Below are 24,265 nucleotides of genomic sequence, written 5' to 3'. Positions count from 1 at the left end.
GACGCCTACCGCAGCATGGCGTGCCAAGCAGTGCCATGTCCACACCAGGATCTGAACTGGCAAACCCTAGGCCGCCGAAGCGGAACGTGGAAACTTAACCACTGCGCCACCTCACAGGCACCCTTAATTGTTTTTTTAATCAAAAATGTTAAGGACAACTACACACACACACACACACACAAGAGTGCAGGTTTAAAAAAATGGTGAGAACTGAATAAGGTCTATAGGCTAGTTAATGGGAATGTACCAATATCAATTTCTTAGTTTTGATACTGTACTAAAACTATATAAGATGTCAAACCTAGCGTGAAGTGTGCACGGGACTGTTGAACTATTTTTGCAGCTCCCTGTGAGTTCATAAGTACTGCAAAATAAAAAAATTATTTGAAAAAATTTTAAGGATTCTATCATATAGCACATACCTCCTCCCATCCCCACCCAAAGTAAATAAAGCTCACAGCTTTATTTTAATAACTGTATGCCCACCATTAACCATTGTAAGGTATCTCAGGAAGCTTTTTTTTTTTAACGCTTTGAGGTCAACAGGCCACAGACTAATCCATTTCTTTACCGTAGCTTTTAATGGAGTCTAGGCACAGTCATTAAGTGTTTAATGAGATTATCTCTAACCAAAGTTGAGTGCAGCAACCTGAAAGAGTCACCATTAACTAAACTAATTCTTCAAAACTGCAACTTGTGTATTAAAGTAACCTCGCTTAAGTATCATGTAGAAGTGGTTTTCCAATATGCACTATCAATTAGTTTTTATCTGTGCTGAAAGAAAATAATCAAAGGGCAGAACCACATGAACAAATAAACTCTTCTCATTTTATCCAATAAGATCAACAGCATTCCATATCAAATCCATAAGCTCCATTTTATTTTTTTAATTATTTTTTTTATTTTTATTTTTTAAAGGTTTTATTTTTTTCCTTTTTCTCCCAAAGCCCCCCGGTACATAGTTGTGTATTTTTTAGTTGTGGGTCCTTCCAGCTGTGGCATGCGGCATGCTGCCCCAGCATGGCCTGATGAGCGGTGCCATGTCCGCACCCACGATTCAAGCTAGCAAAACCCTCGGCCGCCGAAGCAGAGCACAGGAACTTAACCACTCGGCCACAGGGCCAGCCCCTTTAAGCTCCATTTTAAAGGGAAGAAATGAATACACTTAATTTAAGCACGTTTCCATCCATGAGTCATGATGCAAAGGAACCAGTACTCACAGGAGGTAGAATGATGATGCCATTAATGCACAAACAAACCAAAAAAATCAGTCACACAACTGGATCACAAGACTGGTGGTGGAAGGTCACCTGGCACAACTCCTAGCGGCTTCTGTTAGTGGCCGGGGAGGACATCCAAGGCAGTATCACACAGACCATAAAGTGAGGTCCACAAGGACCCATTAGTTTTCAGGACTTCTAAAGGGTCTTTCAAGTGGCATTTTCCTCTGGAATCTCCAAGCTACCACGCCTTCATGGAGCTCTTTTGGATAAGGGGCATTTCAAAGAGGCTCCAGAACCTTACAACTAGACTGGGTTCTACTCAAGGGCAGAGTCTGTCTTCAACTTCTTTGTATCATTATGAAGAATGTGACAGTCCTTGGCATATGGAAGATACTCAAAAAATATCAATTATATGGCCAAATGAATAAACCTTGTCTTTGGTCCTATTGTCCCATGATACAGACAATTTTTCATTCCCAGAAACTGACCTTCTCTAAAAATAGAAAAGCAAAAGTCCTTCAGACTTGAAATAAACATAATTTACACACACTTGTAAAAAAATTGAAATTTCGACATAAGCAAGTCTAAAGATATCTCTCCGTTCCATCATTGTAAACACTGGTAATGATGTACTTAATATTGAAGTTGCCTGCAAGTCTCCTTTAGAAATAAATGATAGTGGGGTAAAAATAAATTGCCAGACAAGCAATGCTTATATCATTTACTGTATATGACTTGTTAACAGTATATGATTTATTAATCTTCTGAATTTTTAAGTCTTAATGAAACATCAGTAATTTGAAAAACACAAAATTTCAAAAATGAACCAATTCTTTGTCTTAATAGTCTTACTAGCACTTCACACAAACTACAAAGAAAACTTCATGTATAAGGCATATAGTAAAAGCCCTCTGATGAAAGAAAAGAGTATATGGTAGCTATATACCATATTCTGGGACCACTTTTAAAAGGAAAATGGGAAGGATTAACAGAGTAAGTCTATGTTGACATAGCAATTTAAAGCCATTAGTAGAAAAAGGAAAAAAAAAATACACTTTGGAAAAAGCATTTGGGAGAAACTAAAAACAGCCACAGTGTGGTTGTGGTTGTGGTCAATTCCTTTTCATCAGAACACTCACTGTATTAATTTTAGATATGTTAATGCAATCTGCTGCAAACTAATTGCAATTGATCCAGAGACCAACTTTGCAGACATGTAATACATATTGACTGTTTCTGCACTGACTCAAATGGAAGCCTGCTTAAAGTCTGTTGCTCTTAACCTGAAAACCAGCACAGTGAACAGAGTTGCAAAGCCACTGCTGATCCCTAAGCTATCACTCCACAAAGCGATCATCTTACAGAATAATCACCTATCTTTGTCATTGCCAAACTCGGAAGAGCAGGGTACGTGATGGGTCTAAAACTTCATTAACTCAACTTCATTTATTAGGAATTTGTGATACGTCTAGAGAGGAGCAACTTAAGTGCACATTTGCATTTTCAGGGGACAGAAAAAAGGAGAGCAGAAATTTCCTAAGCAAATGGATACTGTAAAGTATGCTGGAAATGTAATTAACTGCTGAATAACAACAACAACAACAATAGTAATAATAATTCCATCTACTATTGACTGAGCATTTACCACACTAGGCCTTATACTAAGTACTCATGTTCTCTAACGGTCAAAACAATCATGAAAGTCAAGTATTATTTTCTTTCTCTGTAGCTATCATTAAGGCAAACCAACAAATATTCCTAACCTGCCTCCTTCCAGGCACTTCCTTGCTTTAGCTGAAGTTAGGGGAGGCTGTGTAACTAGTTCCAGCTAGTAAGTTGTGAGAACATATGATGTGTGACACACCTGGGCCAACATTTGATTGCCAACCCTCCCATCCATCCAAGTTCTCTCTCTCGACTTGGGAAATGCTAATATTCAAGATGGCAGCTGATCTATCAGCCAGGGGCCAGAGGGAGGACCAACACATCCCCAGGTAACTCACCATGAATGTGCAGTGAAAAACAAACCTTTGTGGATTTTTAGCCCCTGAGATTCTGGGCTTTATTTATTACTATTGCAGAACTGGCCTATCTATAGCACCTAGCCTGTCCTGATTAATAAACCATCTTACGAATTACAAACCCAGGGTGAAGGTTATGTCTCTGGCCCAAGATCACAGGTGGCCCTAAAACAGCAAGCTTCTCTGATCACCAGTATTGATGGACTGTGTGATACTGTTGGTTCCCCATGTTTGTATTCTGGCCCCACATTCCCAGAGGCCCCCGACTGGGATGAATAAGATCACATTCCTGTCTTCAAAAGAACAAAAGTCTACTAGGAATAGGACTCTCACAAAATGTTGGCACAGCACTTGTAAGGAAAAATGTAACTGCTCCAGGCAGGCTTTGGGAGGGAGAGGTGGAGATGTGAGTAGGTGCTGTCCTAACACAAGTGAATGGTAGAAGTACCAGTTTATTTTAACTCTTAGGAAGACCTACCTATTAAAACCCTCGACTAACACCTTCATTGCAGAAGTCGGAAATCTCCCAGGGAATCCCTAACTCAGGAACGTGAGCAATGGAAGGGAGGTTAAAGATCATCTGACCCAGTGCCTTTGGATTGTTCCTGTCAGTTATTTGCCTGCTTGCCTTCAGGTCAGTCCCCATGCTCTTTGCTTACTGGGCTCTGTCTGAATTTGAGACTCTGTTCAGAGAGTGGACAGCGAGAAGAAGACACCAGGCTTTGCCCTCCTCTCTTTGAGTTAGGCAGCAAGTCCAGCATGACTGCCTCACCTCTGACACTCCAGGTCCTTCCAAACAGCCCTATCTTCCATAATTCCAGCACCCGCTATCTCCCCCACCATGACTCCTGCACCCATCAGCTGGCCTTGGACTCTGATAATACCACCTCCTTCCACTCCTCAGCCTGCTAGAAGATTCCCGCCATTGCCAATCTCTGGGCTGCCTCCCCAGTCTGTTTGCCTTCTGATGGTTCTAACACGATTGTAACTAATTGTCTTCTCTTAAATTCTATTAAACAACCTGGTATTCTACAGAGCTGAAGGACCCCTTCAAGGCACAGGAGCAGAAGTGGAATGGCAGTGGACCACTTACAAAGCCGACTTTGGGACTCTACTCTGCAGTACTTTCCCAGGCAGTCACACGTTTCATGTATTGGGGTTCTAAGGTATGAAAGGACTACAGGGGTTCAACCTCCTCATTTTAAAGTCAGGAACTTTGAGGCCTAAAGAGGGGAAGTAATGTGCCTATGGATCCTATAGTGAGCCAGAGGGAGGAAGAGAACTGGACTCATTCTAATTTTCTTTCCTTCTTTCATACGGATTTTGGCAAAGTGACCATATTAGGAAGAGCATCATGTTCTCAAAACAGTTGGGTGGAGGGGCACCTGGGTTTAGTTCCCGTGGAACTTGTACACTGACTGTTCCATTGCTCCCTTCCCTTCCAAGTTTCTTTGACAGAGCAACCCTTTCTAAGCTTGGGGGGGAAGGGAAAAATACAACTTAAAAGAAAAGCAGCACATAAAGAGGTAAGGGCCTATGGGATCAAGGGAGCAGAGGCAAAAGAAAAAGAATGCAAAATAAGGGGAAGGACAAAGAGAAGCAAGAGATAAAAAGACAATGACTAAGCGGGCAAAAATGCACAAGAAAACTCAAAGCACAAAATTAGACAGATGCACAGAAAAAAATGACACGACCGCGAAATCATCCTTCGCCCCATCATTTTAAAATTAGAGGTGTAGAGACTACTGAAATAGCACCACAAGAGGAAAAAAAAATCAATAAAGGGAATATAGAAAGAAATGTCATTGAGCCGGGTGCCCCCCAAAGGGAGAATCTGTGAGCCACATCTGCCCACTGGCTCTTTGCACTTCCTGTCTTTCCTCAGACTGCCTTTCCATAGTAGTATGGTTTCCCTCAGCCAGGCAGCATAAAAGAGTATTAGAAAGAGCCAAAGACTCACTAGTAATCAGGAAAGTAGAAATTAAAACAAAACTGAGAAGCCATCTGGCCAAAAGGAATGAAGACATCATCGGACGGGGGGAAAAAAATGAAGGTTTGATAACGTCATTGGTGAAATGATGCATTCTCATACACTACCCTTGCAAATAAAACCCCAGTACAACCACTTCAATAACAATTTGACAGCATTTATGAAATTAAAACACTCCTCTCTGAACTTGAAAGTCCACTTCTTGGGTGCCTAACCTGGCAAAACTCTCACTCATGGACCAGGGATACAGACAATGATTTCTGTACTGTTGTACATAATAAAGGGTAAAGTTGGAAGTGATCCAAATGCCCATCAAACAGGAGATGGGCTAAATAAACCACAATATATTCAAATTATATGAAGCATTTCAAATATCTGTGGCATCCTGATAGCACATGGTATCCATGTGTCCCTCTACATTCTCAGTTCCTTTGTAGCCAGTGTGCCAAAACTTTTAAGCAACCATGTGCAACCCTCCAGCACCTTTTTTGTTGGCTGCAAGGACCTGGAAGCCATATGTGGACAGGGTGGAGTCACAGGGCTGAAGCAGCCTGGATTACTGAGTTACTCCAAGGAGGAGCATGGGCTTGGAGTCACCTGACCCACATGTGCACGAATGAGAAGTAAACCTTAGATGTGTTTATTGCTGAGATCTTGGGAATAACTTGTAATAGCCTCATTGACTAGTCTAGCCTGATAAGTACTAATGTCTAACATTGATTGTTCTGCAAGGCACATTACTGAAAGAAAACGGCAAGTTTCTTTCAATATAGAAAGTAGAATAACATTTCTATTTCAGACACATATGTCCACACACAAAGCAACATTCTATAACTTTTAAGGATAGATATATGTATAAGTAAATGTATAGAAAAAGGTCCAGCTGAAGTTCATCTAGCTTAATGCCAGTAAACTTGAGGAAGGCAGACCAGGAAGATGGTGATCAAAGGAAGATTTACCCTAATCTAAATTTGTTTTTAATTTTATAGAAAAATAATCATTTATTATTTGTATAATGCAAATCAATCTACTTAAAAACAACATTGAGAGAAAGTAATCAAACTTCGGCTTTAACCCAATGGCATAGCCTTGAGTCTCTATTAACTTGCCTGGAAAATGAAGAGCTTGTGCCCTTACTGAAATGTAGCAGGGTTCTCCAATGCAGTGTGAAATCAAGGAGGGGGAGCAAACGCTTGCATTCTGTGTTACAAAGAACTACCACCTCTAATATAAACTCCTGCTGTTGGAGAGGAAAAGGCTCTTAAACCTCATTTGGAGCTCTCAACAGCAATGACGACAGTGGAATACAAACAGGGAATTAGCTGTAAACTCAGAGGAAAATATATTTCCCTCTCGTTACAGGGATAGCAAGGAAGGCAGATGCTCAGTGGGCTGTGACAGGCCAAAAGTTGGTATGTATTTGTTATATTTTAGTTTTTGTCAATGTTATTCTGTATGCAAATTAGCACTCATAAATCTACCTTAGTCACGTTACCTAGGAAATACTGGGCTTCAAATAAACGTGTTGGTGCAAATGAAAAGACAGATATAACTCAATGTGTCTCAATATGGGTATCATAAAACAAAAGGGCTGCTTGTTTAAAACAGGCTCTGATGAAGAAGCCACTTCATTGTCACCCTGTACAAGACGTTAAGTGAAATCCCATGTGTAAAAGAAAAAATAATAGTAATAGTGTTTTCTGTTTAGCCCTTAATGTGATGATATCAGCACACCAACTCATCCTTCAGAAAGAAAACCTGCTAAAGAAACAGACAAAGAAAAGCAACATTGTGATTAGAAGCCTAAGCTTACGGAAAGGAAAGAATAAGAACCTCAGACATGAAAGAAAGAGCAGGAACATGGGTACTAACCCTTTGTTATATTTTACTCTGTGTTGAGGCTAAAGTGTGGGGCCTTCCTTTGGAGACACTTTTGAAAATGTAACATCCCTTGTGTCTAGAAGTGGAATGCTCCTGACCCCTCTCCATTTAGGTTATCCCCACTTTGCACACTGTAAGGAAGTTAATTAACAAATTAATTTGCCCCTGTGGCTGAGTTCTTACACTGCAGCAGGGGTGGGTACAGAGGGATGCTACCCACCCTATGGAGAGTGAACTGGCAGCTGAAATGAGTTTCCTCATCTACAAAATAGAGGAAACTAACAGACCCACCCTCATAGGTTGTCCTGAGGATTAAATGAGTTAATATATGCAATCATTGGAACAGTGCCCAGCATATCATAAGGACTCAAAAAAAAATGTTAGCTTTTATTATTTAATGCAGAAATACAAAGGAAGAGAAAAAGGGTAAAAAGGAGACACTTAGCAATTATTGGAATAAAAATAGTAGGTGATCATCGCATAAATGATAAAGAAGTACCCACAGGTGTCCTGTTCATTTTAAATGCTTTGGGGGAGGTATTTTGAAACTAATCCTGGAATCTCTATACTTAAATCACTCGACAATCACAGCAAGAGAGAGAACAGTAATTTATAACAGGAAGGACCAGACAAAGCTCACATTCAGTAAGCATCTTAAAATGTGCTATTTGTGCTAAGTAAATTTACCTTCCAACTCATTTGAGCCAGGAAGCCCCCATCTCACAGATGAGGAAATTTAAAGATGAGAGAAGTTAAGAAACTCTAAGGCACTCACCTAATTGAGAGTCAAGATTTGAATCCAAGTCCCTCTGCCTGAAAAACGCCTCAGCTTTCTACCATTCCAGCTGACTTTTTTTTAATCTTTGGTCAGTCTGTGAAGCCTATGTCAATAAAAAGGACTGAGAACCACCACAGACAAAAACTATAGTGCCATTCCTAACCTAAAAAGACAGTGTTCCATTTAAAAGAAGGGAAAATAAAGCAGCTGAGAACTTGAGAACACTAACAAAGATGGTGTGGTACCTGAAAACAATGTTGATGGCATGTGGAATTGAATCAGAGTAGATAGCTGGAGAAGAAACAGACTTTAAACTTCACCGATCAAGAGAAACAATACTTAAGCTCTTCTTTACGAGAAATCAGACCAGGATCAGACTAGGTGCCCGAGGACTTTTTTGCTCCACTTACAATGCATCTCTGATTGTACCACCTCTCTTTCTAAGGCCCCACAGTAAGCAGGGGTAGCATCTGATAAAAAAATAAAATAAAAACCTGTCCTACCAGGAAAAAACGGAAAGATGAGCTCTCAGACTATCCAGCAATTGGATCATAGCAGTTTCCTATTTTAGAATTAATTCCTCTTGAGGTACCTTGATAAAGTCTTTTTTTTGCCCCCTGAGGAAGACTGGCCCTGAGCTAACATCTGTTGCCAATCTTCCTTGTTTGTTTTGTTTTGTTTTGCTGAGGAAGATTAGCCCTGCACTAACATCTATGCCAATCTTCCTCCACTTTATATGTGGGTTGCCGCCACAGTGTGGTTGACAAGTGGTACAGCTCCGCACCTGGGCTCCGAATCCATGAACCCAGGCCACCAAAGAGGAACGCACCAAATTTAACCATCGGCCATGGGGCCAGCCCCTCTCATATTTTTAAACCAAACCAAATACTGGCTAACATGTAGGAGTGCTATGAAGTTACAGAAACCACACACTCGATGAGCATTACCTCATTGAATTCTCACAACAACCCTATGAGGAAGAAACTGGCAGAAGCCCATTTTACAGATAAGCCAATTAAGGTTCAGAGAAGCTAAGTGCCTGCGGAGAGCAACAGAGCTGGTGAGAGGCACTGCCATATTTCTAATCAAGGCATGCCTGACTTTAGAGTCTGTGCTCTTCAATGGGACAGTAACCGTGAATCCCCTTCCAGCCCACAAAAGCGGGTCCTGAGCGACGAAACTGACTGTGCTGGAAAAGTGGGAGGCGGTTTATAGATTTCACTGCAGGAAGGTACAGAGCTGAACACAAGAGTCAGGGGAAAAATGGGAAGCTCTGAACTGGAGAGATTCCTGGATGGGTTTGACTATGTCGAAAGAATTAGTGAACTACTGCCTCATTCTTTTTATCCTAGGTTCAGCAGAAAAGCAGCATATTTTTTAAGGCACAAAGAAATACAAAACTCTTTGTAATAAGGACAGAGCCCAAAGGAGAGATCACTCCATATTGCTGTTCTGCCAACAAGAAAGAAAGGGAGGGAAAAAAGTAAAACCTTGATAAACATTAGCATGTTAACACAACAGTAAAAACAAATGCATAAAATACTGAGTAGCATCATTGCAAAATGCCTGCCCCATCCCCCGGTGCAGAGTGTGCCAGCTCGATATGTTGCAGAGGAAAATCACCTTAACTTTACCCTATGAACAGACATGGGCAAGATATATTTATATACAGAAAACAAATTAAGGGAGCACAAACATATACTTGCATTTAACTTCCACCAAGGAAACTGACAGAACCTATACTTTGATCCTTCATTTAACCATTTTCCACTGTGTGTTTATAATGTGGGGGCCACTGTGCTTAGCATCCCGGACCTACTGGGCAACGGCACAGACAAGTTCTTTGCTGTCACAGAGCTTTTGTCCTGGGAGAGAAGGCAGGGAAGAAAGACGTGAACATAACTGAAGAGTGTAATTACAGAGAGTGAGAAGTGCCATGAAGGAAATAAAATATACATGATGAATTATGAGGCCAACCGTAGACTGAATGGTCACCTCTGAGGAAATGACATCCACACGAGACCTGAAGACAGAAAGATACTCAGGAAAGAAAGAAGATACTGTGAGGAGAAGCCTAGCAGGCATGGTCCGAGGCTCTGAGGCAGGAGAGGGGTAGTATGAGCAGGAACAGGGGGCCTACAATAAGAGATGAGGTGGAAAGGTGAACAGAGACTAGACCAGGCAGTGGCTTACAAGCTTCCCGCTGGAGTTTGGATTTTATTCACTCAGAGTTTTAAGCAGGGGAGTAAGAAGATCAAACGCACATTTTAGAAAAGTCACTCTGTCTTCTCTTTAAAGAATGAAACCAGTTACGAGAGAGCGGCATTAAACCAGACCAGAGTCAACAACCTATTTCTATAAACAGCCAAACAGGGGCCGGCCCCATGGCTGAGTGGTTAAGTTCGCGCGCTGTGCTGCAGCAGCCCAGGGTTTCACTGGTTTGAATCCTGGGCACAGACAGTACCGCTCGTCACACCACGCTGAGGTGGCGTCCCACGTATCACAACTAGAAAGACGCACAACTAAAATATATACAACTATGTACTGGGGGGATTTGGAGAGAAAAAGGGAAAATAAAAAAAATAATAAATCTTTAAACAGCCAAATGGTAAATAGTTTCAGCTTTAAAGACCAGACAGTCTCCTTTGCAGCTACAGTCATGCACTACATAATAACACACATACATACACAACGGTGGTCCTGTAAGATTAGTACCATACAGCCCAGGTGTGTAGTAGGCGATGCCATCTAGGTTTGTGTAAGTGCACTCTAGGATGTTCCCACGACAACAAAATCACCTAACAATGCATTTCTCAGAAGGTATCCCCATCGTTAAGTCACCATGGAACTCTGCCTTTGTAGCATAAAGCAGACATACGGAATATACAAAAGTATGGGCATGACTGTGTTCTAATAAAGCTTTATTTACAAAAACAGGATTTGGCTAGCAGGCCATAGTTTGCAGACGCCTCAACCAGACAACAGAGAAGGGTGGGAGAGTTGGAAACACAGAGAAATGAAGCGATTCTGGATTCAGTTGGGTGATGAAGCAAAGCTTACTCATGGATTAGATGTGGAGTTTAAGGTAAAAAGAAATCTAATAAAACATAGGCACACACACACTTTACCCAGTTAGTTCATATAAACCTGGTGTAGTTTATGTACCATGCAGTCATAAAAAAGCAGTTCTTTAGAAACAATCTTAACCTTGGTATTTTTGCCCAAACTGGCCTTTGTATTATTACACTTCGTGATTGAGATTCCTGTACATCATTCCACCACATGAGAGTTGCTGGGTCTTTGATCTTATAACCTTCTTCCATTATTTAATATTAATCCCAATGAGCAACAGGCAAACGGCCCTGCCGTAGCCCTATCCTGCTACAGTGGCCCATCTGCAGCTTCTCTCCAAAGAGAAAACAGAAGGCCCCCCCCTTGATGAAAGAGACACGCAGGAATAACAAAAAACGAGAAACAAAAACTAAGAATTAATAAGCTGCGGCACATCCAACGGAATACGGTAAAATGGTTCAAATGAATGAGCCAGCTCTTGAAACATATCACTGCAGATATATTTCCAAAGCAAAACACAGAGAAGGAAAAACAAGCGAGGGACACATAAGAGTATACATACTTAAACAGGAAAAAAAGAATATTAAACAATCTTATTGAGACAAATGAAGGGGCTCAGAGTATGCCACCCCAAAATATGCCACTCTGGCATAAGGATTATTTTGAGCTAAAGGCAACTGAAAAGAAGAAGACACAAGAAAAACTCTGCTCCCCCTACACCCACCAGGACAGGCAGGACAATTCTTAACCATGGGAGACAAATCTAGATTCCTAACCCAACGAAAGCACCAGAGGGGTCTACAAACAAACCTTATTAACTTGTCTTTACCTCCCATTAGGGTCCCCCATATATTTACTTTCCCACAACTTCCTGCCCCTGGAAGCTCAAAGTCTTTTTCCTTCGTCTTGTCACTTCTCTACAAATGCATTGTTCTTTTCTTAAGATACTACACAAGCCCAAGTTCCGATCACGCCTTTGGGTTACCCACCAGTGAGTGCTCCCACGTGTGTGCACACTGTACCTGTTAACAAACTTCTGGTTTGCTCTTGTTAATCTGTCTTTTGTCAGTCTAATTTGCAGGAGCCCAGTCAATGAACCTAAGATGGGTAGAGGGAAAAAGCTTTTTCCTCCCCTGCACATACAAGTTGACATATCAAAACCGTTTGGAACGGGACATGCCAAGTTTAGCATAGTGACTATGCTAGAGAGTCAGAGAGGGGCATTGGTTTTGGGAAGGGGCACCAAGAGACTTCGACTTCATCAGTTAAGCTTTATACCTTTTATTTTAAAATGATCTGAAACTTCTTCATATTGGACACACAGATGACTTGATATTAATCTCAATATTCTCCATTTTTTCTAAATATAGGTATAAAGTGAATGTAATTACTTTAATAACTACACTTTAATTCCATGAGTTAAAATGGATTTATTAATCAATAAAATAAAAGAAGGCAAGCCAGAAAAAAATTAATTTTACTAGAAAAAATAAAATTGAAAAGAAACCTGAGACCATACTGGGCCAACAGCTGATGTTATACACAAGTAACTGACGCCTGGAGGTGTAACTACACCTGCTGCCAAGCTGGCAGTCCCTCAACAAGACAGCAGGAAGTGTCCAGCCATGTGGTTAGGCACTGCCCTTCCAGCATGCCAACTCCACATCTTTGTAGAACCAGTGAGCTCAGAGAAGGAGGGGAGGAAGCTGGTTTTCATCCATGGACTGTCTCAGGTTTGTGCCAGGTGGCTTGGTCTTATGTCAGGTTCATGTTCATAAAAATCGAGTTTCTGCTCACTTCTGGCATGAGTGAATAACTCTGGAAATTATTTCCTGAAAATCAGGTTACAGTTTCATCTCATTAAAAATATATGCATGCGTGTGGTGTATGTGTAAGAATGTGAGTGTGTGTGTCATTTCCTCCACTCACTCAAGTGAGTCTGTGTGGTGGCAAAAGGGGGCATTAGGGTTCCAAGAACAGTCTTCATGGAAGTGCTCACTTGAAAACAAATTCAAACAGCGCAATAATACAACAGCCGTGGGCTCGATCTTGTTCTAGGGCCATTAATTGCTCAGCTAAGCCCAGCCAACCATTTTACACATTTACATGTGCCATCAGATAATATATATAATAATATATACTATGATATAATCCTCAGAGAAGGGAAAATACTAGATATTTTTCAACTACATTGCCCAAATATATCCCCGTATGAGAAGACCTACAGAGGTGTTTTTCAAGATGTCCACTCAAATGAGCTTGTGACACTGAGCGAGTAAAGCAGAGATATTAGTAAAACAGAACACCCAACTATCCAGAGTTGCTGGGAGGATACAGATAAGGTATGTGAAGACATTCTGTCATACGTGTGTTCAGCACAGCCATTACCATGGGTCAAATGTGTCAACCCAGCACAGCAAATACAGCTCTGTCATGGAGCCCTGCCACCTCCCTCCATCCCCTTCAGTTCTGAATTTGTTAGCCCTCCTTAAATTACTCCCCACAGTCCCCTCCAATAAATTCAGTTGAAAGCTTGCAAGGGGCAGACTTTATTTCAATAAACCCACTCATGCTTTTTCTAACAATCTAGCAGCACTTAACAGTTTAGGATACATTTGAGTTTAATGGGATCTACCTGATAGAAATAGACTTCTCATCATTTCTTGATAGTGGCAGTTTTGAGTGTCCTAGCTAACTTAATCTCACAGGTCTGCCTGTCACCTGGGCATGCTGAAGAAATGACTCGGAGAGTAGTAAATGAGCAATCTTTGTGGGGAAATTCCTGAAATCATCTCTCTGACATCTTGAAGTTCTGCTGTACAGAATGATAACTGGTGTCTGCAAAATCGGAAGTCCACTCTTTCTATTTAGAAAGAGACTTCATTCTTGTTGATGAATAAAATATTACTACTACAGTAATCTAGCTTTTAGAATTTTCTATTAAGAAAGGTGATAACATTATAGAGAGTGCCCCTTTTTTCACGTTTCCATTGTCAGAATCCCCCTTTATAGAGAAATTAAAATCTCAAGTATTAAATTCCATTTCCCTCCCCAATATTCTACATAAAATGTCCTAGTTATGAAAGAAAAGCACACGACAAATTTTTCGGTTCACATTGGTCATCTCTTCTCTGGCTATAATTTGAGTTTCTTTAGCCAGGGTGGGGAAGTGGGAGAATTGCTAAATCCTCCCTATATCTGTATGAATAACCCGTAGAAGTTAAATTTAAGGCAAGCTCTCAGAAAACTGGATAACGTGAAAATGAAACTTTGAAATAATCCCTGAAAAGAGAATTTATACCACAGAGTAGGATACATGACATTCACTTTCCTCCAGAAAACTTTTGAAATGACTACTGTCATGCATTTGAAAAGTCCACTGGGGTGACAGAAAAATCCAAAAAGCACACTTAGAGAAAAGGACCCTTTGTAAAATAGACAAGCTGACACAATACCTAAGCAGCAAAGAAAATAATATTCTAATCATAGTATACCCTCTTAAAATTGGGAGATTCAATAAAACCTATGAAATCTCAAGGAAGTTTAATCCTAATGATTTTTCTTCCAGGAAGCTATAGTGAAATGTTGTATGATCACTATAATTTAACAACTGGTTCAAACTAAAAGTTAACAGAGAAAATGAGACACAAAGGAGCAAAATATGATATATTGCTTGGTAATGTTAGGATGACAGGTTCAGGAGTGACAGTGAGAAATTGGCTTAAGAGGGTGAGGCTGAACACGTGGTGGGCCATCTTTGCCCTGCCACTTATTGGCAGGTGACTTTTATTTTAACCTTGTTTACTTACATTAAATGAGAATATTAACCACCACCACATTACAAGGTTGCAGGTAAGTGAAATGAAAGATTTCTGTGAAATCCCTTTTCAATCTGGTCTGGGATCAAGAAGCCACCCCCAAGAGGCAAGAAATGTTACCACAGTGCAAATATGGTGTTCCATTACTTTCCATCTAGCCAAGTCCAGCCAGAATGCCAATGGCTATCCAAGGATAAAAAGCCTAAATAACTGCCCCCTGGAGGCCCTTACTCTCTTCTCTTGAGGACCTCATCACTTGTTTCCAGAAGGGGATAGTCATCTCAAAATTGATCTTGACATCCTGACTGATCTATGGACTTGTTATCTTTGTGCCACCTGACCTTCCCAAGGCAAAAGAAACACCTCAAGGTAGTACTACCACATTGAGGGCTGCAGAATTGACCTGAGGCCTTGAGACCAAGCCTCGTCTGAAAAGCAACCCACCAAACAGTAAGTATGACCTACTCTACAGGGTTAGACATAGTGCTAAGCAGACTAGGGACAAAGAAAGAAAGAACACAAGATTGGACCAAGATGTTTGCACAAAATATTCATAGCAGCACTGGGGAAAATAATAAAGAAGGGAGTATGCCTGGTACACGAGAAATTGAGAGGAATCCCTGAAGAAGGGCAGGCAGATAAGAACTAGACTGAAGTAGAATTCTACAGCTAAAAGAGCCCAGAACAGGACTGTACAAAAAGTGGGAGAAGCTCTGGTTATATTTTAAACTTGAAGGCTGGAGACACGGGGAGCAGAGGAGGAGCCAAGGCAACCATTAGGATGACCGGTATCAGGTAGCAGAGGACATGCTCCTAGACAAAAACAACTGTGGGGCACGTGGGCCCAAGAGTTGACACAGTGCCCCAAACAACCTCCGATACCCGGGGAAAAGATCAGTTACTGAAACAAACCACGTGGCTACACACTCTGCCCCTCTCCCACTCACGCATGGCAGGATGCTGTAAGCACAATTTCAAGAATGATTAAACAATGGAGGCCCACCAACATCATGAAAGAGAAACAAACAGAAGAACTAACACCTGAGAAAAAAAGTTCATGGAGAACATAGCACAAAACTGCACTTTAAAAAGTATAATACCTCCAACAGATGTGAGAGGATATTATAGCCACCAAAAAAAAAAAAACTAAAAATCTGGAAAAATTTAAATTGATCATTGAAAAAATAGGCAAGAAGAAATAGTTTGAAAATAGAGGGAATATAATCAGAAAAAGAATGAGTGACCTAGAAATTGGAGAAGGGAGGTTCATAGCCAAATATCTGTGAAATAAATAACTTTATTTTCTTCATTTAGAGATTCTCAATACACTTTATCTTACTAAAGTTTCTGAGAAGTCCAACCATTTTAAAAAATCTGTTTAACTATATTTTAGACAGTTTTCCCCAAATCCATTTTCATTTGGCAACTGTTTTAGATCCCATGGAAGTAGTAACTCCTTTGGGAAATGCCATAGACTGCAAAAAAATGACAAGTACACAACTAACTGTAACACCACACAGAAGGAAACTGGAGCCGTTCCACCTCTGTACGAAAGTAGCTTTGCTTATTCAGGTATTTCCACTTATCTTTTCATTGCTCCACACCACCTCATTGGGACTCAGGGCAGCAGATCTGCAGAAAGGGGAAGAGGGCCCTCACTTGGGCCAGATCAGTGAAGGGCCAGTTATTAAGCTATTTTCTGTGAGCTCCAAAACCTCCCTTCTAGGTGCTCACTGCTCATAGGCTGAAACTCTGCAAATTACTGTCTTCTTAGCCAGTAGGCTTCCCACTAGGTTCTGCCAACATGGGGCACCACTGGGAGACTCAAAGGCTTGAGGACGGAGAAAGTATCTGCTCCTTTGGGATGTCTGATGTTCTAGCATCAGAGCCCCCAGCCACAACTCTTCAGCCTGGCAATAGCAGCTGGTTCCAAGAGAAGTTTGTTCCAGTTTCTAGGTTCTGCCAGCACTCCCAGACCCGCCTCAGAGCCACGGGAACCAGGCAGGCGGCACCTCTTCCTTAGCGCTCTGGGTCCCAGTGCTGCAGGACCCTTCCTCCAAGTTCTTGGAGAGCCGCAATCAAGTCCTTTCATTCCACAGGCGGTAGCCACTTCCTGCAATTACAATCTCTGCTTTAGTCAGAATCTCTTTTTGCCCTTCCACAACTCTTTAATCCACCATACTTCTTTAATCAATTCTCTGGGTTAAATTATCCCTGTTAAAATAACTAGTATAGTTTCTTTATTTCTGACTAGACTCCAATGATAAAAGCAGGAATGGAAAGGAAAGCATGAAAACAGAAAAACATAGCCAACACTTCTGCCTGTTTCATCCTTTCTTACCTGTAACTAATTTTATATCCTTACACAGCCAGAACTCCATCCCCATTGAACACTTGTTTTGTTCACGAATGAATGCCCAGTGCCTAGAATACTACATGATACATGGAAGGTACTCCATTCAGTTTTTTATTGAATGGATGCATGTATGAATGTAAAAGATGGACAAAGGTCGATCTACTCCCAGATTCTCTCAGGAGGATTCCAACATGCAGTTGGAAGGAATATTTTGATAAGCTATTTGGGGTGAATGGATGAGATACCCAGAAGGGCATGTTTAAGCAGTCAGAGATGGACACTAAACTTTCACCTAAGAGAAGGGAGTCTAGATGGCTACAGAGTTTTGTGATGACTGGATATCGCAAGTGTGGGGACAGAGTTAAACTGTTCCACATAAAATCGGAGAAGCTCCTCCGTATGAACAGAAAAGGCACATCCTACGAGAACGTTTGAGGTAGGCTGTTGTGGGTGTGACATGTCTTCACATTTCTCCTCTGAAACCTTCAGCATAACCTGGTTCACTGATGCTTTGACGTAAGAATGTTCTTTCTGCCAAATATGAAAAGATGCTGGCATTGGCAAGAACAGATATTATGTGCAGTGTTTTCTAATACAAATAGATGTCACTTTTCCACACCAATTCTCTAATTCTCTTACACCAACTAGACATCCAACAGTTCAATTTAACGGGGTCACTAACCCCCGGTTAGCACAGACCACAGAGCTTAGTCCCACAAGACTACCCCAACTGCATACACCAGCCAAAAATGGGGTTCCCAGGCTACCCGAAAGTCTGCCTGGCCAACTGCAAATTCAGGGGTTCCCATAAACCCCTCCTCAGGTTCAATAATTTAAACCGACTCAGCTATCAGGAAAGTGCTTTACTTTAGAGTTAACAATTAACAGCTTATTATCAAGGAGACAATTCCACAATAGTCAAATGTAAGAGATGCATAGGGCAAAGTATGGGGTGCGGTGCAGAGCTTCTATGGCCGCTGAGGCACAGCACCCTGCCAGGCGGTATTTAAATGTGTTCACCACCCTGGAAGCTCCCCTAATCTTGTTTCAGAGTTCTAATCAAAGTTTCGTTACACAGGAATGACTGACTCAGTGATTGGCCATCGTTGACTGATCTCAATCTCCAAGTCCCCTCCCCTACCCAGAGGAGAGAGGGAGGGGACTGGAAGCTCCAATCTTCTAAGCATGGCCATCATCTCCCTTGAAACTATCTAAAGGCCCACCAGGAGTCACCTTATTAGCATAAACTCAGGTGTGGTTAAAAGGGGCTTACTATGAACAACAAACAAATTTCCCTCCTACCACTAGGGAAATTCCGAGGGTTTCAGGAGCTCTGTGCCAGGAATCTGAGACAAAGACCATATTTTTTTATTATACCACACATCACGTGGCAGAAAGTCAACTTTATGGGGATTACAGCACTCTCTTATCCTGCCCTTTGCTTCCTTCTCATCCTGCAACCCTAAACACACAAAAGATAAATTTTGCAATACAGCCATGAAATGTATATTGTGCTTATAAAAGATAGATTCAGAGTTAAGGCACTATACTCTATTTACTAGAAACGAATAAAACCAATTTTATGAAGCACACTTGAAAAATCATTAACTATCCCTTCTACATATTTCAAAAGAAATGCTAACACAAATCCTAATTGTACTGTATTGTTTATACTATTTGTAAGAAATGTAAAGGCCCTAGTCACAAATGCATTAAGAGTATAACTAGAGAAAATCATTTAAACTGTAGACTTTGGTGGTTCTGTTATGTAGGAAGATAAAATACTGATGGCCAAGGACATTAAACATAGAATACAATGAAGTTCCTTTCTTTGGAAAACCATTAGAATAAAAAGATATTTACATTAGAGTTACAAGCATTTAGCAAGTACTTACTGCAGTACAAATGGTTTAAATGTGGTTTTGTAGGAAGGGATGAAGCTAAATGTCCATTCATTTGCTAAGTCTTTCTTGAACTTCTATGTATTGTACTATAAGTATCTGATGTATAAAGATAAATGGCAAAGTCTTTGTTCTCAAGGCATTCCTAGGGGCAAGGACGTAAGATGCACAGTGCTTGGGCCAGTCCTCCCCTAATCTGAATTTATGACCGATACCACTAATCAATCACCTCCTTTTCCCCAAAGAACGGCCTCAGCCTCAGAATCCTCATCACACAGTGCTCCACATGGATACCATCAGCAAGAGTTGGAATATGAGGTAAAACCTACTTGCCTAGTGTCTTAGTCAACTATGCTGCTATCACAAATACCATAGACTGGGTGGCTTAAACAACAAACATATCTCACAGTTAGAGAGGCTGGCAAGTCCGAGATCAGGCTGCCAGGATGGTCGGACTCTGGTGAGGGATCTCCTCCTGGTTTGCAGACAAGCGCCTTCTTTCTATATCCTCTCATGGTTGAAAGAGACAGCATCTGTTTTCCTCTAGGGGCACTAATCCCACTCATAAGCGCTCCACCTTCATGAATTAATTCTCTCTCAAAGGCTCCACCTCCAAATAACATCACCTTAGGGATTAGGGCTTCAACATAGGAAATTGGGGGGGGGGGGGCGGGGAACATAAACAGTCTGCAGCACCTAGAATTTTGAGTCTTAATCAACTCTTCTGAACTAACGTTTAGTACAAAGGCTTTAACAGCAACTTTTACCACAACACAACCATGCCTGCCCATTCATGTATTGTCTACAGCTGCTTTGGCACTACAACGGCAGAGTTGAGTTGTTACAACAGAGACCGTATGGCTGCAAAGCCTAAAATATCTACTGTCTGGTCTTTCAAGGAAAAGTTTGTTGACTCCTGTCCTGTATTTAAGAGAGATGTGGATGAACCCCTTTTTATTCTAATGGTTTTCCAAAGAAAGGAAACTCATTGTATTCTATGTATTCAAATAGTATGTATAATAAATAAAATAGGATGTATAATAAAATAAATACACACATACTATTTCAATAAAATAGTATAACCAGAATCTTACCCTTTTAACTACATCCTGCTGCCTTCCTGCACCAGCACTGAGAGGACCATAAGACAGCTTTCTACCTCACTGGCTAAGTGAAGATACTGCTTTATTAAGGGAAAACAACCTATGGATTTTGATGAACCTCTCTGAGTGTCATCAGAAACACCTGCTTGCCCAAATGCCCTTTCTCATTGTCCACACCATAGGAGAAGAGGATGAAGAGCTGGTCTACTTCTAGAGGCACAGGGCAAAAAGGAAGGGAGGGTAAGATTCTGGTTATACTATTTTATTTCCCAATTGAGACAACGCAAAACAGCTCACGGATTATATTAGCATGAGATTCTATGACAGGAAACAAAGACGGAAAATTTCACCAGCGGCTACCAAATCCAAGTTTTGAGCACATTTTCAGCAGAATGCCACACACACTTGGCTTACTTGAGAATAGCTCCTTGTGTAAAATTACAAAAGCGAAAGCAGTACAAGAAGCACCAGATTGTAAATTTCATTCTTCTAAGTCATTTTATGGCAATTCCAGAGGTACTCCTTCTCCTCATGCTAATATCATTTTTGTCATCAGAAGTGTCCCAGGGGCAGACACCAATTTTCAGAAATCCTCATCTATATTAAGTACTGAAAGACTGCCTCCCATCTATTGATGGAGAAAGAAGACGAAAGCAGGAGTAGAGTTCCCCAGCTTCATCCCTTCATTGAGGACCAGCGGACCTGGAAGCAGCAGCACCAGCTTTTTTCCCATAAAAGATTTGCCTAACTCAGCTTACCAAATAAATAGCCTTTAAAAAGTTTATTCAAATTTACAGGAATGGTTTATAAAATAAACTACAGTAGTCCTCTCTTATCCACAGTGGATACATTCCAAGACCGCCAGTGGATGCCTGAAATGATGGATGGTACCAAACCCTATATACTATATTTTTTCCTATACATACATACCTATGATAAAATTTACCTTATAAATTAGGCACAGCAAGAGATTAACAACAATAACTAATATTAAAATAGAACAATTATAACAATATACTGTAATAAAAGTTACCATAAATCTTAGCAATCTTAGCATACAATTTTTTTTCTTCCCTTAAGAACTTTCACCTTTTCACTTAAAGGAATCTCTTTACAAAGCTTCTCTTTGGCATATCTGAATTGCCAGCATCACTATTCTGGCATTTAAGGGCCATTATTAGTAAAAATAAGAGTTACCTGAACACAAGCACTGCGATACCACCACAGTCAATCTGATTACTGACATGGCTACTAACTGACTAACAGGTGGGTAGCATACACAGCATGGGTACCCAGGACAAAGGGATGGTTCATGTTCCAGGGGAGACGGTGACAATAAATTATATTAGACAAGGCCAGGCACTTTTCTGGGCTAATAGTTCAGTAGTCATGTTTTCAGAATGATACAGATTTCAGCCCATATGCCCATCATTTATCTCTGAGGCTCCAAAGCTGAGAAGTTTCTCACTGCATTCTGTCATATATTATCTACATATGGCCAAACAAGCCAGTTCAAACACAAACTCTCCGGGGAAGACGCACCTCAGAGCAAGTTTATTGATCACCACTATGTGTCAGGGAGCATGCTCAGACTAGAGTAAGGCGGTTAAACTCAGGGACTCCGGAGACACAGACCTGCTTTTGTGCCCTGGTCTCACTACAACAATGACCGCGGCCATTAAGGAGAGGTGACCAGGGCAGGTGGCTCTATCCCAGGGCATTGCTCTGGAGACAGCAAGGTAAGAAAACCGTTATCCCCAACTGCAGATGGAAAACTGAAGCACGGGGAGACTAAGACATTTTCCCAAGGTCCTAGGGATTCAAACCAAACTTGTGAAGCCGGTGACCTTAATCACCATACTGTCAGGTTATCATTTGTCATCAATGAGATCCTCCCTTTGAAGTATGTATCACAGTACCTAACACAAAACACTCAATAAATGCTTTCATTATGACAACTCTTACATCTCCACAAGCACCTAGACAATCAAGAAAACAACTCATTTGGTTTTTTACATATTTAACAAATGCGCACAAAGATATTTCATAATCCTTCATATTGAAATACAAATCTGAGCTTGTACGATTGTGCTTTTCCACCCTCATTGCTAGAATTCACAAGTGTAGAAGGATGAATGTGCAGGTACTGCATTTTTTAATTAATGTGCTTAAGCCATAAACCAAAAGCAAGAACAAAATTAATAATGAAAAGTAAAATGTTTTAAAGGTTATACAAAAGGACATGATTATGTTTTTCTGGCTGTTTCACAGGCTGATTCATGTAAAATTTCTCTAATTCTATGCTAGATGAAGTACTTACTGGCAAATGTATCCATTAAATATTTATTATATCAATATTCAAAAACATTGTAATACAATGCAATCAGTTTCTGTAATAAAGTCATTTACACAGAGGTCAAACCTTTAAAACGCAGAAAAAGCTAATGAATTTTCCATGTTTTTGAAAACCAAGTTCTAAACCAAAATCCATAGGGTTAATATATGTTGATTCCATTCTATATTTGATTTCCTCATGTCCTATAACCCATGAAATAATGTAAGTCTCCTAGTTTATGTGAAATTAAATAAATATCCCATAATGAAATACCAGGAAAATATCTAGTTGAAGTAAATATCAACTACAGAACAATGCTTCCTATCATTGCCAATAAGTTTTCCTGGCAATAGCATAGCCTACACCTCATTAGGTAAATAAGGAAAAATAGCATTTCAATGGACAGCTGTTCGATGCTCTGCGCAGGCCGGGAAGGGTACTCAGAGGAAAAGCTATAGAAATGTGGATCTCGTTCAGTGCACTTCCCTTCCTTCAAGCATGGACTCCTCCCCAGTCTCTGCCTAATTTTGGTTACTTTCCAACAACTCCAAATATGTTAATATTTTTCAAATTTTGGCATATTTTGTCTAGAGGTTACCACATGTTATGTGTCATCTGTTGGTCCCATACAAGCTATTCCATTACTGCAATAAAATGTCCATTTTATAACTGTGGTGTTCAGAAGAGGACAAATTTCCAGATGCAGCGTGGACAATATGGAACAGAGCAGACACAAAACATCTCCATCATGGACACTCTCTCTCTCACCTAAGCCTAATACTGTAACAGCTTTCTTTTGTATCTAGATAGACCCTGCATCGTCTAACCAGTACATTGCAGAACTCGGCATATCATTAAAAGCTCTTTGCCACAATAGGAGGGGATTTCTCTTCCCTTTGCCAATTCTTGACTAGGACCACTACCACCATCAAGGTTCCAGCCAAGAGTCTGTAGGACTCTGAGCAGATTACAAGAATTCTACTCCAAACAAATTAAACTATTAATTCTCTTAAAAGTAGAATTTATTATCATCTTTTCTCTTTTTCTTGTTTTTTTTTTTTTTTTTGAGGAAGATTAGTCCTGAGCTAACATCTGCTGCCAATCCTCCTCTTTTTGCTGAGGAAGACCGGCCCTGAGCTAACATCCATGCCCATCTTCCTCTACTTTATATGTGAGACGCCTACCACAGCATGGCGTGCCAAGTGGTGTGTAGGTCCGCACCCAGGATCCAAACCAGCAAACCCCAGGCCACCAGAGCAGAACGTGTGAACTTAACTGCTGTGCCACCAGGCTGGCCCCTCATCTTTTCATTCTAATTGACTATACTCAATAATTTGCTCCCTAACATGAATAAAAATGTCAGTGGTATTTTAGCCACAAGAGTCAATAAACAATTGCCTAGGCAGAATCTAACTCATCTAAGATAAGCTAACTGCTCACTCATTATCTATCCCTTTAACTAAATTAGGATTCAACCTTTGGGCCTACATTAGTATTCCTTAACCTTTTCCCTACCAAGTTCATGCCGGTAAACTTGATAGGATACAGTAGCAGGAAAATGGTATTTTTCACATCTACCTTGCTCAGGAATCTACTGGAACTCAGTCCAGACAATACCTATCTCCCAATTCAAACCACACTTTTGAGAGTGTGCACATGAGTACAAAGCTTACTAACCTATCTTCCTTTTCCTCTTGGCTGCTGGCTTTATCATTTTATAGCTGTGTATTCAACCTCTCTGGGCCTTTATTTCCTCATCCATAAAACAGGAATAATAAAACAGGATT

At 40.7% G+C, this 24,265-nt stretch overlaps 1 protein-coding gene across 1 annotated transcript in view; it reads right to left on the bottom strand.

Moving 5' to 3' along the window:
- SUCLG2 (succinate-CoA ligase GDP-forming subunit beta) overlaps positions 1-24,265 on the bottom strand; it is a 258,248-nt gene that overhangs the window by 196,848 nt on the left and 37,135 nt on the right. The gene's annotated exons all lie outside the window — the stretch shown is intronic.

Source organism: Equus quagga, chromosome 1, assembly GCF_021613505.1.
Source record: "Equus quagga isolate Etosha38 chromosome 1, UCLA_HA_Equagga_1.0, whole genome shotgun sequence".
NCBI classification, from domain to species: Eukaryota; Metazoa; Chordata; class Mammalia; order Perissodactyla; family Equidae; genus Equus; species Equus quagga.
This window is presented reverse-complemented; position numbering and strand designations above follow the sequence as displayed.